Consider the following 15923-nt stretch of genomic DNA (forward strand, 5'->3'; position numbering starts at 1 on the left):
TGTGTGTGCCACTTAGCGGACGGCCATTTTTCCAAAAGTAAATAACCTCTGACTGAGATTACAAACTTGTCAAAGTTGCTTTATTCAGACATATTACAGACTCACTCCCCCTTTTTCGCCATTCATTCGATTAGAGTCACCCAGGCAATATAAAGCTTTTATTACCTATTAAAAAGCATTAATGACCGCAACTTATGTTGCATTAAAAGCCCCGTTTGTTTTCTTACGCCGTAAATGTCTGTACTTATGATTGCCTTTCTTTTACTTTGCTGTAAAACGATTTTATTTGATAATGACCACTCATTTATGTCAAGCGGTTTTTTTTTTTTTTTTGCTTCTTCATGTTACGTTCATAAAATTTGCAACATAACGCAGTGGATGAAATGTAGTTGAGCCCGAGCCAGGAAGCAAAAACAATCCAGAGTGGTGACAGGTCTATAAAAGGCAATCATATAAACGACAGGTTCGAGAGCAGCCTCTCCTTTAAAGAGTTAAAAGCTGTATATTTATTGCCTCATTAAAGTGTAAGAAAAAAAAAACAGCAATGCCTAAGCTGTCTCCTCCTGAAGGTATAGCTGAGGTAAATATTGTCATTTTGCTTCAAAAACAACAACATTGATTTCCTCCGCTCGTTCAGCTTGGCTTGTTTGGTAATAAGAAACAGGTTGCTCTATCGGTTTGTTTTTGTTACTTTAGTAAGGCTGTAATTTAGGACTCATGTTCAGTGTCTCTGCTCTCCACTGGTCGTGCTGGCTTAGAGGCTCCGGCCTGTGGGACTTAGGCGAGAAGAGACGCCAACGCAGTTTTTGGGAAAAACTTCTGCCATGTGTCATTCAACTCAACTTGAGTCTCACTTGGTCGTTTGATTGTTCTCTGGAGATTGACATTTTGTCGGAATCAATCAAAAAAGTGCCCCCCCCCCCCCCCCCCCCCCCCGAAAAGAAATGCTAACCACAAAATGGAACACACATGCTATTTGTTACAGCTCCACTGACAGGGCTTGCGGCCAGCAAGTTTGAGGTGTTAATTAGAGTGAGCAGAAAGACATATTTGATAATTGTTTTCAAAAGGCGACCGTGGCGCAACGTAAATCCAAAGCAGAATCCAGCTTATGTAATGATAGAAAAGCCTTTCAACTGTTTTTTTTTTGGCTCCCTGGTTATTCCATGACTAGCGGCCCATTTAGAGTGCCTTGTTATTGGCCATGAATGTGTAACGTTATGCAAAAATGCCATCTTTTTGTAATATGTCGCCTCTCCTTGTTTCCTCCACAGAGGATACGAAGCATGTCCTGAGATAGACCAACATCTTCCAGCATGAAAAAAAAAAGCTAACAACAAAAGACAACTGAGCAGAGGTGAGTTGATCCCCTTCCTTCACCGCTATTCGGATCAGATGCCTCTTTAGTTTTGGAGGCACTCTTACCGCCAGACGCTCACAAAATGGGATTATCGGGGAAAACGTTTGCGCCCGCCGCATAGTTCTCACAAGAGCTCTCTCTGGCCAATTACTGTCCTGATGGAAGCCAGAGAATCTCACCAATTACATGCATTTTTCCAGTTGCGCATGTGGACGCTGGCCAAAGCTCAGCTCAGCTCGCACGCTGCGTGTTGGGCCATAACTCACATTGGGCACGTTGGCCTTGTGTTACACGGCAGGGACAGCACACAAGTAGGTAGCTTGTTTGGGAATCGACTCGTTTTTTTGCGTCTCTTATTCCCAACGGTCGTGTATTGATGAGGGACCGAAAAACCAAAGGAAAATCTTGCGCTTTTTTGAATTCAGAGCAAATAAGGCAAGGCAAGTTTTGTTTCAATTCTTCTTCTTCTTCTTCATGGAGAGCAACAGCAAATTCTGTATGTCTGTGGTAAGTCATTGGTTGCCAGTTTCAAATCTGCAGCCTTCCGTTTTGCTCCCTCCCCTTCCCAAATAAAACCAATGAAAGACTGACACAGTTGCACCAAGTTAAATCTGTCGCCAGGAATGCAAATTTCTCTGCACCACAGTTTGACTGTGTTTAACCCCAAACTCCTGCATTTTGCCTTTATTTACAAATAGCGTGCCCAACTTGGTTGAAATTGATCCCAACTGCAAAACAATGCCCCTAAAATGATTCAACTTTGTGCTGTTCATCACATCATCATTAGCACTAAAGGACGGTGGGCAATAACTAACGAAGCATCCCGAACACCAACACAATAAAACTTATTAATCACTTTTTATGAGATGCTTCGGCTGGAAATCTCGTCGCCCCAGACAATTTGCTTAATTATAAGACTTATAATGAGTTTTACTTCAAACAATAGCATCAGTCGACGTTTGGTCCAAAGTGTACTTTGATGAGTGAAGAATAATTTCTTTATGGAACTTCATTACTCACTTGATTAGCTTAAAAAAAGTAAAAACAAAAAAATTCCTCAACATACATTGATATTTAAATTGGTACACATTTTAAAGCCTCTTGTATCTGATTATTCCCTTGATTAAGTATTTCATTATATAAAATAGACATGAATGCCAGCCGCCACTGATGACCAACAATCAGCTAACTGCGACTTTTCAAAGTAGGGTTGTTGTTTAACTCTTTAAAATTTTCCTCATTAGTTTGCTGTTAGTTGGCTAATTGAAATGAGTGACGGGTTTGCGTTCATTGTTATCATGAAATTATTACTGAGGGGGAAAAAAAGGCTCTTAATGAACTGCTGTGTGTGTATAATTCAGTAAAATCAGGGATGAATTAAAGATACTATTTTGATTATTACCGACACAAAAACATTCTTTTTCTTGTGCTAGTTTCCAATTTCCGCCATACATATCAACAACGTTGGCATTGGTTTGTTGACAGCGTGCGTCTCTTTGCAGACTTGCAGGTAGTGATAATGGCTGCTAATTTCAACGGCCTGATGAGAAGTGCCCCTGTTGACGTTTGTTTGTTTGTTTGTTTGTTTGAGTGCGCCAATGACAAAGTGAGCAGTTAGGTGATTTGCCATTTTGCCTGTATGTGCATGTCCGTCTTTCTGTCCGTATGTGTGTGTGTGTGTGTGTGTGTGTGTGTGTGTGTGTGTGTGCATATTGTTGCTCCTCAAGTGACTTTAATTCAGGAGGGTGTGAAATTGCCATCCCTCAAAGGCAGAGTGTCGCCCGGGGACGCGACGGCACTTTGACATCTGTTCAAAAACGGCGGCTCCGGGACCTAAAGTTGCATATGAGAGTGGAATAATGTGCATTTAATTGTATGACACTCCCTGGGTATACGTGATTAGGTACACCTGCACAATCTAATGAGATCCATCTCAAAGAGTTGGATTAAGAGGAATTATGCCTGTGCACCTGATCACTTTATTGGAATATGACATATGAGTATGTTTGTGCAGGCGAAAACCAAATGCATGCTCACCAGAAACATCAACATGGCGTGACAAAATAAAAATTGTGCCGTTTGGTTCTACAGGAAGCTGCAGCCAATTTGTATCCAATAAAGCAAACTCATCAGATATCTTCACTTTGGTGAGTTTTTATTCTTCTCTACTTTCAATTAGTTTCTCATCCAAATGTGAAAAAGTCGTTTACTTTCAGTTGCGTCAATTGAATGTCAGCTAAGGCGTTCTGTGTTCCCCTTTTTCTCCTCCGTCCTTCCTTTCATGTCCATCCTCTTTTCTTTCCCTTCCCTCTGTCTCTTTTCTCTCTTTCCTTTCAGCTGCCCCTCTTGCGCTGGCTCGCTCCGTCGCTCCCTCCCCTCACGTCCCCGTCTCTTTCCCAACGTGTCATTAAGTCTAACCTCTGTGGCAGCGTCAAAGCCAAGCAGACCAGCTAAATGGGCCCGAAGAGACGGAGATAGATAGATGGTGGGAGGGGGGCCGGCGCTTTGCAGTCCATCCTCTTAGTATTTTTTTTTTGGTGTGTGTTTTGTGCGGTCGCATTGTCGCCGCGCGTGTGTTGCCTCGTGCCCGTGTCGGTGTCTTCCCATTTCATAAACACCTTGTTGACTCTGTCATTTTCTCCGCCGCGTTTACCTCACCGGCAAGTCATCTCGGTGCGTATAAACTCCTTGCACGTATGCACACGTGCTAACAATTTAAAACAAAACAAAAAAACCAACACAGAATGTGCATGAAAGTAGTGTGAGAGAAGGTCATAACTGTGGAACACCAGCCCTTTAATACCTTCAGCAAACATGATAATTGACAAGCATCACAGGAAAATATTTGATTCCCCCCGCTGTGACAGGCTCAGCATTTTATTGTATCGGGAGCTCATTCCATTTGGAGACAAGGCATAAACAAATAGTGGTTGTCTTGTTTGGAGCAGGTTTGAAGCATTTCTTCTCCCATTTCCTTTGAAATCAAACTGCGAGCAGCCCTTCCTCTGTAAAGCAAACAGTGCCATCTAGTGAAAGGGCTCCTCTTGCTGCTCTATCCACACACGTCAAACGCAGCAGTGGAGAGATGCAAAACCCTCCATGAGTTTTCAAATATATCCAAAATAGAGGTCAAGGATGTTAGTGTAAGACAATTGCGAAGATGATTTGATAGGATGTGACGTGTAACTCTCACGCACAGTAATTTATGGTAAGTCTGGAATGCTCTTCACAATCTATTTTGAATTTTCTCCCTTTTTCCTCTCTATATTTTTTAAAATGTGTTTACAGCTTCCTGCACCCCATAAAGACATTTAACTTTGTGTACGGGGTTATTTTGTGTTGGTGGAAAAAACAATTTGGTTCTCCTTTAGAAGTATGTTACTGTGTGTCTTGTTTTCGCATGTTACGCATGCAAGCGTGTTGTGTAACCAACCGCCCATCTTAAATCGTCACAAAAAAGCTTCCAAATCAATACGGCGCTCTAATGCACAAAACGGCACTCCTCGGTCTGCTGTTTCTTTCCGTTATTTTTGAGAGGGCGGTAACATGTTTTTCTTTGGTTTCTGTGGGGCATTTAAATGGCCGTGCTGGACCTGACCCAGCTCACGTATTCCATCCCCGGTCTCCGACGGGAACATCCTGGCACTGATCTGATTAGCCCATTTTATCCATACTGATGCTTTTGCTCGATAAAGAGATGGCGAGGTATGCCTGAAAAAACCCCAGAAAGAAACATTTCTTTCAAAAACCAATTGGACCTCTCTTCTCATGGGCCTGGGCGACAAGTATGGCCTCCTGATGCTATCTGAGGCCTTATCGAGGGTGTGGAAAGTACCCAGACCGAGGGCCCCGACACTCCCCAGAGCGGTCCCACTGGAGTACACGGAGGCCCTTGTGGATTGCCAGTCATTAGTTCAGTGGGCTGAGAATGCCTTGACCCACTGGCACGTGGAACACAACTTTCTGTGTTTCTGCATCCATTTATACGCTGTCAGGTGTATAACATGCAGGATAGTGGCCCTCCAGGACTACATTTGGACACCCCTGTTTTAGATCAACCTACTCCACATCCATCCGAACGGGAGTATGTCAAGTATGTAGGCACAAGTGACACTCAGTCTTTTAGAATAGGGCAGGTCAAACAGCCCTGATTCTTCCACTGGAAGTCAACCTGTTCATTATTGCTTCCAACAATAGCTTGGTGCTTAGGTTACAGCCTGTACACAAAAGTCACCTCAAGGAAGCGCATCAGTGGACTTTCTCTCTTTCTGGTCCTTGTTGTTTGTCCGCGAGAAGCAGTTTGATGACACAAGTGTCTGCCTGCACCCAAACAAAGTGACTTGTCATCTTTGTCGCTTCAGGCTTCATCATGTAAACTAAGGTTGAAAGGACCTTCATATCAATGCTCAGTCCTATGTGCTTTTCCACATAAATCTTGTCAATGTAGTGAATCAATCTGAGTTTCCCTTGCCAGGTCATGGTGCATTGATTATTAAAATAGAACTCAAGCTGTCTCACGATCCCTCACGACTTTCGACGAGTGCGCTCCAAACTTTCTAGCCCCGTCCTGAGATTGTTATTCCTGGGCAAGGGGATACTTTAATAGCCGTCTCGGCCGCCCTCGATTGACGATGTGAGAGATAATAGCCCCAATATTCAGCCGAGGAAAAATGGGAAGGGGTTAGTGTTCCCCGTTCACTCAGTTTGGGAAGTCAAGGACCGTCACTGAAACGATGAAAAGATTCAGAAACACTATACAGTTCCCGTATTGGATATCTATGTTTTTCTTGGAGAAGAGTATAAACGAAGGGCTCCTTTAGATCAGTTGGCACTCTGAGTCATAAGTACAAGTAGTTTCATACTGGCAAAATGTCTTTAATCATGAAGAAACCTCAGAATGACAAGCTATCCCTGGAAAGGTTACACAGAGATGTTATAGAGGGTCAACGCTTCTTTGACTTTCTCTGATTTAGTTGATATTTTTGGGAAAAATCCATTCTTGACGGACACTTTTTTGGACTTGCTCTTCCAGCCTTAAAACCCAATTCCCCTTCATTTAATTCCTTGTTTCTTGCCAAGTGCAACATTCATAACTAAAATTCTTCCTGTTCACATGTTTCCTTGCACAAATCAATACGGAACAGCGAGGGCCCGGCCTGGACGTATTGAATCAGTCTTGGTCCAAAGGGGAGAAAGTAAAGGGACCCAAGTCTACACAGACGCCAGTCCCACCACAATGAGCCACTTTAGGCCCTTGTGGTTAGGCCTCAGAGGCTGGCCGCCAGCTAGCTGCAGCTCCTTCCATCTTCTCACTGTTCCCTTTACTCCCCTCTCCTATTTCTCCTACATTCAGTTTTTTTGAAAACATTTGGACTTTGTATTTTTTTTTTCTCCCTTAATACTCGAATCGTCTGTCATTGAGGACTTGGATGGTAGAAGTGGGAGTGATTTCACAGAGGGAAGTGTGGGAGGGGGGAAGAAACCTCAGAGTTAATCCTGACAGATGGACCTGTTCTGGACTGCCGCCCCCTTACACACACACATAGAAACCCTCCCCTTTGCTCCCCCAGAGTGAAAAGGTCAGGGCAAGAGGGACCGGGCAGGTACCGCAGGTGGAGGGGTTGGAGTGAAGGCAAGTGTTTGATTCCTGCAACTTTTCAGCATACAAGTTAAATTACAATCTGATCCCTCTTGGTGACCAGCTCTGTTGACTCTCGAGCATCAGTTGGGCTGCGATTCATAACGGTCAATCGGTATTGTCCCCATAAAAGGAGGTAAAGGTCACGGCCCATTGGTTGGCTGCATACTTTCATCCCTGTAGCCTACCTACCTGTCACGAGAAAAGGTTGGCAGACGGAAGACAATGGTCCCTCTATTGCCCTCTTCTCAGTCTGGAGCTTCAAGAGAGTCTCTCAATTTCTTTCTTGTTCCCGCTATCTTTCTCTCCTCTAGTGGGTGCCACGTGAAAACTGTTGTCTACAACTGTGCGAGTGATCGGAAGAGGGAGAACGAGCTGAGGGAGCAAAGGGGGGTTCCCCCTAGCTTTTGTTGGACACCAGACTCCCCGCTATTTTTCTCCTCCTCTTCATCCCTTCCTTCACCCCCCCTTGTCCTCATTCTTCCCTCTCAATGGAGACAGTCTAATAAGGAGGTATGATTTTGCCATCCCTTCTTCTCTCTCTAATTAAGTCTGTCGCCTTGAGTCACTTCATGTTTGTGTCCGTTTGACACGCAGTTAAAAACTCGTTGACGTCTTTCTTAACATAATCCTACATCAATTGAAAAGGTCAATTTACTCGGAAAATAAACTCTGAAGACCACAGTTGAAGACAGTTTTTGGATTGAGGTCCTAGATAGAGATGCTATTTGCCACATCAATGTTTCCACGTTGACGAGATAGACCAGAACAGATAGGACGGCAAAATTCAAACAGACTGGCCAAAACACAGACGTCAAAGCGCAACCAGGTCCTTTAGAAAGAATGTGCTCACAACAAAAGAGAAGGAGGGGAAGCAAAGTGTCAAGTGGGCAGGAGGGGTGACTTCACCTTTGTGCTGACCTGCTTCCTTTTTGAAGCTTGGAGACTTTCAGCGCAGGACAATAAAGATCACATGAAACGCTGAATGCTTTTCGGCCTGTGTCACCACGCATGTACCGACTCCGAGCAAATACGCAGGCAGCTACTTGGGCTTGCAGGTAGTCACATACCACAAAATCCCTAATGACTACCTGCCTGGTATTCCAGAAGAGGGGCTGGTGTGTGTGTCTTGATTGTTCCGAAGAACTGAAAGAATAGCCCTCCTGAATCGATGGAGAGCCTCTTTGGAAAAAAAAGAAAAATCTCAGGGTTTTGATTGACAGCGCCGTGCTCCCGGGAGGAAGGTTGAATGCTTGAGTTTCTGTCGGAAACACAAAGGGCACGCAGAATAGAAAGGCCACAGTGGCACGGAGGAGGAGAAAGTCTGGCTCCACAGAGATGGCCGTACTGGTCCCCCGAGTGCCAAACTTCAGTTATGTAACATAAGTCGGAACGCCTTCGCTGTCAGAAAGAGGAAAGAATGTGGATGTGCCGTCACTAAAGAGACACAGGCACTTTTCAAGAGCTTGGGTTAATCCAGCCTGATTAAGAAAATACTAATTTGATGTTTTCTCTGCATCCTGTCAAAACTGTTGTCTAAACAAGCAATTATCAGGGGTGGGTGGCAAAGGGCTCAGAGCCTATACTATCAAACACTGAAGTGACTTTGGTGCACATCCACCTTTCAGTCAAGTTTTGAAAAGATAAGACTTCCATCTGTGTTTGTTTCTTGTGTTACTGTTGCTGTCCTCCAGGCTAGGTGGGGGGGGGGGGGGGGTGCAAGATTCATTGTGTTCTCTTGTAATTATTTTGTTTATTTGTATCCGGCTTTGGCTTGCTTGTAATTAAGGTCTGCATAAACTTTGGTTACTCAACTTTTTTTTCTTTTCTGTTCCTATTCTGGGAATCAGCCCCCCCGCCCCCCTTCCTCTCTCTTTCCTTACACCTTTCGTCTCCGTTCTGATGTCGCCTCGCTCCACATCAGTCGCCTTCATCAGCGCCTTGCCAAGTGGCACGCACGCAGTTTCATGTGGAGTCTGTAGAAGTCGGATGTGTATGTGCGCGTGTCTCCGACTTTTGAGTGGGGGGACCACAGTGTTATTTTTCTTTCTTTCTTTCGATTCTAATCACCTCGTCGCCAATTTCGTAATGACAGGGCTGGTGCCACAGCTACTGGGTGTGACACCCGAGCAAGTCATAAAGCTGGCACCGAGGCACCATGTCTATGCAAAGACATCATTTTATGTAGACACACATCCGCTCACGTCTTCCGTTCGGGACCGATCACGCCTCAGCTCGGAAAATGTCACACGACCACATTTGTAAAAACAGGTAAACTGTAATTGTCACCTGAGCAACTGTGATGTCGTTTTCAGCAAGTGGCAAAATGGCCGCCCTCAGAGATGGGTAGAAACAAGTAGATTTTGCTGCTTAATTCATATCCCTCAAACATTTTATTCATCTCAATGCAGTGTTTAGACGAGTGAGGCTCCATAGAACATATTATTCCAAAGAACATTTTTGACTTGATTTCCCCTTCAATCAGCTTGATTCACCTCTGGCAACGTGAGTCTGATAGTTTTGGCAAAACATTTGGACTTCATTTAACACTTCTGTGCATCCATGTTACTGAATTTGTTTGCAGGAGTGTAGGTTCACATGATTCATTTTAGTCACTTACGCCTTCTGTCTTCATGATGTCGGCCCTTCAAAAGTTCACAGGGATGACATATGATGCTGTAGGCTAAAGTACACAGACAGTGTGTATGCTCCCTGTTTTCGAAGCGACGCCTCCCTGACACTCTCGCACACACGTTTATTGACGGAATGTAGCGATTGCAGATAAAAAGAGCCGATGACCTGCAAACTGTGCATGTTTTCATGATGATGCTCATGTGTGAAATGCAGAGGGCCATATAGACACACACACACACACACACACACACACACACACACACACACACACTGATTGACAGCGCCTGCTACCTGAGACTCCCGCCCCCTCACCCCCGTCTTGCTCTCTGCACTCCCTTCCATCATAGGTTTTGATCACGGACCTGTCAAAGTCTCCCCCAACACAAATACACGCACCGACTTGCACACTTAATATTTCCCTATGGTAACCTTCAACATTTAAAGCAGCTTATTTTATGTTATAGACACACACTTTCTGCCTATAAGCAAATCTCAGATTTATTCGCTTCGAAAATGAGAGCAATACACACACATGCACAGGCGCACACACGCAAAAACATGCATGCTATGCGTGAGCCAAAGCTAGTTGCTTCAGCCAAAGCAAATGAAAGAAGCTCTTTGAGACGAGTCTCTTTTGATGTCGAGCACTAAAGCAAACATTTTTTTTTCAATGGCATTACTTCTTTGTCTTCATTCGACGGCCCTTATTAATGACATTTTTGCACAGCACACACGATTGTTGTCAATTTGTTTTGTGTGAAGAGATTAGAGCCACATGCACCGCACTTTACGCCGTGTACAAAGATGTCATTACGAGACATCCCGTCTTGGATCAGAACCAGAACAGTAGCAGAGGGAGAGTGGAAATAGAGAGGAGGAGAGAGGAGTGTCGATAGATGGATTTTTCCTCTTTTCCACCTCCACGAGATGTCATGACAGCTCCTTTCATCCTGGCTGAGGCCCCCGTGTTAGTGCTGGCACTGCTTTCTGCCTGCCACTTTACCTGACACACACATACGCAAGTGCAAAGCCACTAGACATGAAATCCGTTTGTGTCCGTCGGTAGCTCGGAAAGGATTGGACCACAGTGGCAGACCTCACCGAGAATGCCATTTAAGATGCAATTATTTGACATCAGTGTTTTGGTCTCGTAGGTCAGCCTTATGTTCAAATAAAAGCAAATGAACTGTGAATTCATACAAAAGACATGAACATCTGAGATTAAGTGTCTTGGGTGCATTAGGTGCCAACATCCAGGGTCTCCACGGAGCACCATGCCTTGTAATTACCTGGGAATCATCAGCCAGCACCGTGGCTCCATAATCATCTCCGTCCGACTCGACCTTCCCTCGTCGCTCTCCTTGGTCTGTTTTGGTCTCACTTTCCAGATCTCATGGCTCCCTTTCTAGGATCTCGTATTCATTTTCCCACCGTTACGTCCTTTGTTGTCTCTAATTGCCGGCTCATCTCCCAAAACAATGTTGTTGTTTATTCCCAACAATGTCTCTAGTCAATTTAGTATCCCGTGCAAGTGGCCAACGCTGCTGGAGACCAACGGCAATCGCCTCTTAATGCTCGTGCTATTAGCCAGCATGTAATCAGCCAGCTTATTTCCATAAAACAAGTCATAAAGAGTTAGCCGTGAAAGTAGCAGCGTTGCAGCGAGGGCTCGCCGCCAGTTCCTGACTTGCGAGCCAAGCCATGTTTTGTATGATAAAATACAGTTAATTCCCGAATAGCATTCACGAACAATAATATTGACTTTCGACGAGAAGGACCGGTTGCTAGTAAATAAATAGACAAATGGAGTCAATTTAGGATTTATTAAGACATTGGAGTTGACAATGTTGTGTTTAAAGTAGTAGAAAATATCCATACACAAAAATTGAGCTTTGGAAAATTTTAACTTTGCTCCTAACTTTTCACACAGCAGTAATCGTATTATAATAATACAATCCAGGCTCATTTTATGACTGCTAATTGTGGCTTTAAGCCTTAACAAAACAAGCATGTACAAAAAAAATCAAACGAAGGTAGCACGGAAAGAAGACGAATAACAAAATGACAACGAAATGGTGCCAAGACAACCGAGGCGAGGTTTACAGTCTGGTGTCCTGTCCCTTTTTGCTCAGGGCTACAGTAACCATTAGCAACTAGGAGGGAATAGACAAAATAAGATGAGAAGAGACAGCAAGGGAGGAGAAGAAACAAACACGTAAAGTCGTCGGAGGTGGGCGGTCTGAAAAATGCTCTAAGCATCGCAAATAGTGCTGTCAAGATTCCCGACAAGTTAAACATTATTGTCTCATCACAACAGCAGCTACCACTTTTCACTTAAAGTGTAGCCAGTCTCAACACGCCGTTGCCCTCCCTTGTAAAATACAGCTTTTGGGAAACCAGAGAAATTATGAAGCCAGGTCCTGCTCCCCGTGGAAGGGGGGGGAACAAACAGCTGACATGTTCCATCAGCTGCTGACGCGGCACTTTTGTTCAAATGCATCATTGTATACTCTTTTGTGAGAGAAAAGAACTTTAGTGCTCTAGAAAATCAAAGGATGGAAATCTGCCGAAGTTGGACTCCCAAGCCCTCAAAAAAAACTATATATATATATATATATATATATATTCTCCTTTTAGCCATCAGTCACTTCTTTCCCCAAATTCCTTGAGATTATGTAACATTTGTTCAAAACTAAATAAATCATACGTATCACCGTGCAGAATATAGCTGTCACTTGTAGCAATATTTCCACATGGTCATCTAGTCAAGAACCATGCAACACACAATTTACACTAAAAGCTATCTTTAAGCCTAATTGAGATAATTAGTATTTTTCAACAGCTCAGGAATTACAGTGTACTGACTGAACTCCATCATAGCATGAATGCTTATAATATGAAATACTTAAATGTACTGTATAGTTCTATGATCACATTCATCTAAATATTATGACCTCGTTCACCTAGGGGGCGGAGGGCGGGGACACAAATACGCTCTGGCTGACTTCAGTAAGATAACATGCAACATTAGGCCATCAAAACCAAACAAGCATAGTTTGTTGTGGTGCAAAATCATAATACATACAAGGGATGTGACTTCAAACCCTCCGAAAGAGGACTTGACCTAATAGTTGTGTGCGTTTCAGTAAATCTTTTGTCTCTTTTAACAAGGCCGTAAAAGTACGTGGAGCCTCCTCTTGTGTCCACCCGACCTGCCTGTAATTTACGACAATGGCGGCATGTGTGTCTAAACAACCGTTGTCTTACTTTTAACATCATCCTAGCGTTACCTGCGCGAGTCTCTGTGTGTATTTACATGTTTGCACATCGGGAGACAAAGTGTATTGAGAAAGCAGTGCGGGGAGGTGGGGACAAGACGAGCTCCAGCCTGCAAGCCCCAGACGGCCTGGCTCCGCTGGGGCTGCACCCAGGGACAGAGCGGCCTTTGTCAGGATAATTATCCTGACGCTCAGCCTCCTCTCGACTGGAGCGTCCGTCCGTCCGTGTTGGCTGACGCTCTAGCGCCACCAATCGCCACTCAGGGAACCTTGTATGTAGAGCAAGATAAAGCAAGTGTGTGTCCGTGTAGTCGAGTTACACAATGTCAATACTAATATTTCTTGAATAACATTGGATTAATTTACTCCCAAGGGCCTATTTACTCTTCTCTCTGCATCGTTTCTCTTGACTACACTTCTTCCAACACGTGGACGTCGATGTTAAGTTTCTTTTTGTCCAATCAGATTTCAGTGTCTGTGTCGCCATGTCAATCAAATCTGCCCAGGGCCTTTAGAATCAGCCATGTTGTGCAATATGAGTGTTTACAAATGTATTTACAATGTCTTGTTCTCTATGGAAAGCCAACTTTGAAATCAAATCTGAATCAAATACAGCAATGGAAACCTTTTTTTCCCCCCTTTTTTTGTGTCTTCCAGGTCTGCTTTCTCCTTTCCTGAGGAGGATTTGATCACACATGCTGACGGCCAGGGCTCGAACAGGTGAACTACATTTTGCTAATTTAAAAACAGAATTATAATGAATATGCGATTTTCGATCAGGCTAACGATCAGCAAAAATAACGAGGGTTTGTAATGTGTGGTTTGAACACTTTCTATTTATTGGTTGAACATGATCATATAAAAGAGATATTGAATAAATACAATAACAATAGAACGTCCAGATAATAACAATAGAACAGTTTTCCATTTATTATCATGATACAGTCATACGGTGCCTCCCCTGTACAGTAGTCAAATCTCCCATGTTTTAGGAGCCAACCAAAAAGTAGGACATGTGAGTCATGCCGCGCTCCCCCTCAGACCTCCACATGGCGTAGCGACTATTTGAGAGTTCCATGTTTGAGCCAGGCGGCCTCTGACCGCAGGCTCCAAGGCGGTCGCTGCTAATTAGAGCGCTGCTGGCTGATTGGGGACTGGCTTATGGAGCCGTGCGGCAGGGAAGCGACTCACATGGCTGCCAACCGTGCCGGCCGGCGGGCGGGCAGGCGGGCGGGGTGGCTTTTCCAACCCTAACGTGTTGGTCGGGAACACACATACACACACGTGGCCAACCCTGTCCGCATGTGTAAGTAAGCAGAGGTGGCAAAAGTACTCTGTTACTTGTTGGTAAATGCACAAGTAGTGATTCAACGCTTTTACCCAAGTGGAAAAAAAAAAGTACACACTCTGAAATGCGTTTCAATTCCTTAGCAAGAAAAATCATATGTACGCTGTAAGTATCAATCATGCACCAGTATTCCAAATGCTCTTATTTCATTGTCAATCTGAGCTCTCGTATGTTTTACGCCGCACGTCATTGCCTGAAAATGAATTACATCTCAGCAAAGTCACATGATCAAAGGCTTCTTGGAGCTAACAATTGCACGCACAGACATAATATTTGTTTTAAACTCAATGTCAGCAGCACTCTCTTCAGTGTCGAGGCGCAGCATTATTTGGAAAAAAATCATAATTCACAATCGTAATTTTTCCACCACAAGACTGGAAGCCACAGACTCCGGGGCTGAAAGGAGAGCCATGATTTCTGTCTGCTTGTCGTCGCTGCCACACTTTTATCCTCCCTGTTTTTCACATTTATTTATCAGCGGTTTCGGCATTCTGGCGATTAGTGTTTCACGGTCAGCGCAGGAAATTGAATTACTTGCTCGGTTTGTCGAGCATTATTTAGTCAGGCATTACAGTCGCGAAACTGAATTGAATACAGCTTTGGTGTTGCATTAAATGTGGGCCACCTTTAGGTCCATGGGTTGTGCAGTCAAAGTAGAAGAGATGCCAAATATGCCCAACTTTTGGCGAGTCCTATATTTTCACACCCAGGAACAGAATAGCCAGAGTACAGAAAACCAAAGTTCAACAATTAAGCATCCATGTAAGTGTATTACGTGAAGGCCACCCCTTTGAGCCTTGGTGCAGGTGGTCAGGTTCCCCACGGTGGCCTCCGCTGACCTCCTGAATAGCTCATTTGCTTGGCACAAAACCCCAAAGGTCCCAAGGAGTAAAGCGTCCAAAGGTGCCATGCCGTTGATGGTAATGACGGCGCGGCGGATGATTGAGGCCATTCATGCACAAGTGGATGGGGGTGGTCGTGCACTGCCCTCAGTCCACCAGTCACTTTGACAGTGTGCATGGCTCTCATTACCTTCCATTGTCTGAGGAGGAGGAGGACAAAAGACCAATGATGAAATAACGACCTCGCTTTTTGGGTAATGCTGCGGCGACGCGCTCGTGCGGCGGGCGGACATCCCGCTTCACGCTTAACCACCTTGACCACGTGTTTCTTAAAAGGGGGGGGGGGGGGGGAAAGAATCCTTCGGCTCTTAACTCGATGCGCTTACGATTACATTTGAGATTTCATTTTGCTCGCTGATGCCAAGTCTGAGTTGAAATAAGTGATCCTTTTAGAAACATGGCTGAGTGTATTGAGTACACTCTTGATTGCGTCTCCACAGGGATGCCAGCAGGCGCAGCGCTGACCCTGGCTGCTGCGGTCCAGCCCTCGGGCCGGGGGCCAGAACGCTTCTGCATGGGAAAAGCAAAGGTACATTCTATATTGTGCCTCTTTAAATCCTACATGCCAGTGAACTGGATTCTTTACTGATACAGAGCAACCGCTTTCATCTGGGAAGTGACCAATAAAAAAAACATTTGATTGTGCTGTGGTGAAAAATGCTTGGATCTATTTTGAGGAGCAGTGACTGGACCATATTTAAATGTAAGTAGTACAACCCCCCCCCCCCATCCAAAAAAGTGCACACGTGTATTTCCCCTGTGA

At 44.4% G+C, this 15923-nt stretch overlaps 1 protein-coding gene across 1 annotated transcript in view; it reads left to right on the top strand.

Moving 5' to 3' along the window:
- The window catches only part of pdk4 (pyruvate dehydrogenase kinase, isozyme 4), a 56970-nt gene that overhangs the window by 11668 nt on the left and 29379 nt on the right, over nucleotides 1-15923 (top strand). The window contains 5 exon segments of the mRNA XM_085901326.1: nucleotides 1275-1357; nucleotides 3452-3507; nucleotides 13568-13630; nucleotides 15601-15689; nucleotides 15755-15863. The gene's annotated coding sequence lies outside the window, so the exon portion shown is untranslated.

The sequence above is a fragment of the Syngnathus leptorhynchus genome, chromosome 20 (genome assembly GCF_054491065.1).
Source record: "Syngnathus leptorhynchus isolate UIUO chromosome 20, UIUO_Slep, whole genome shotgun sequence".
Lineage (NCBI taxonomy): Eukaryota > Metazoa > Chordata > Actinopteri > Syngnathiformes > Syngnathidae > Syngnathus > Syngnathus leptorhynchus.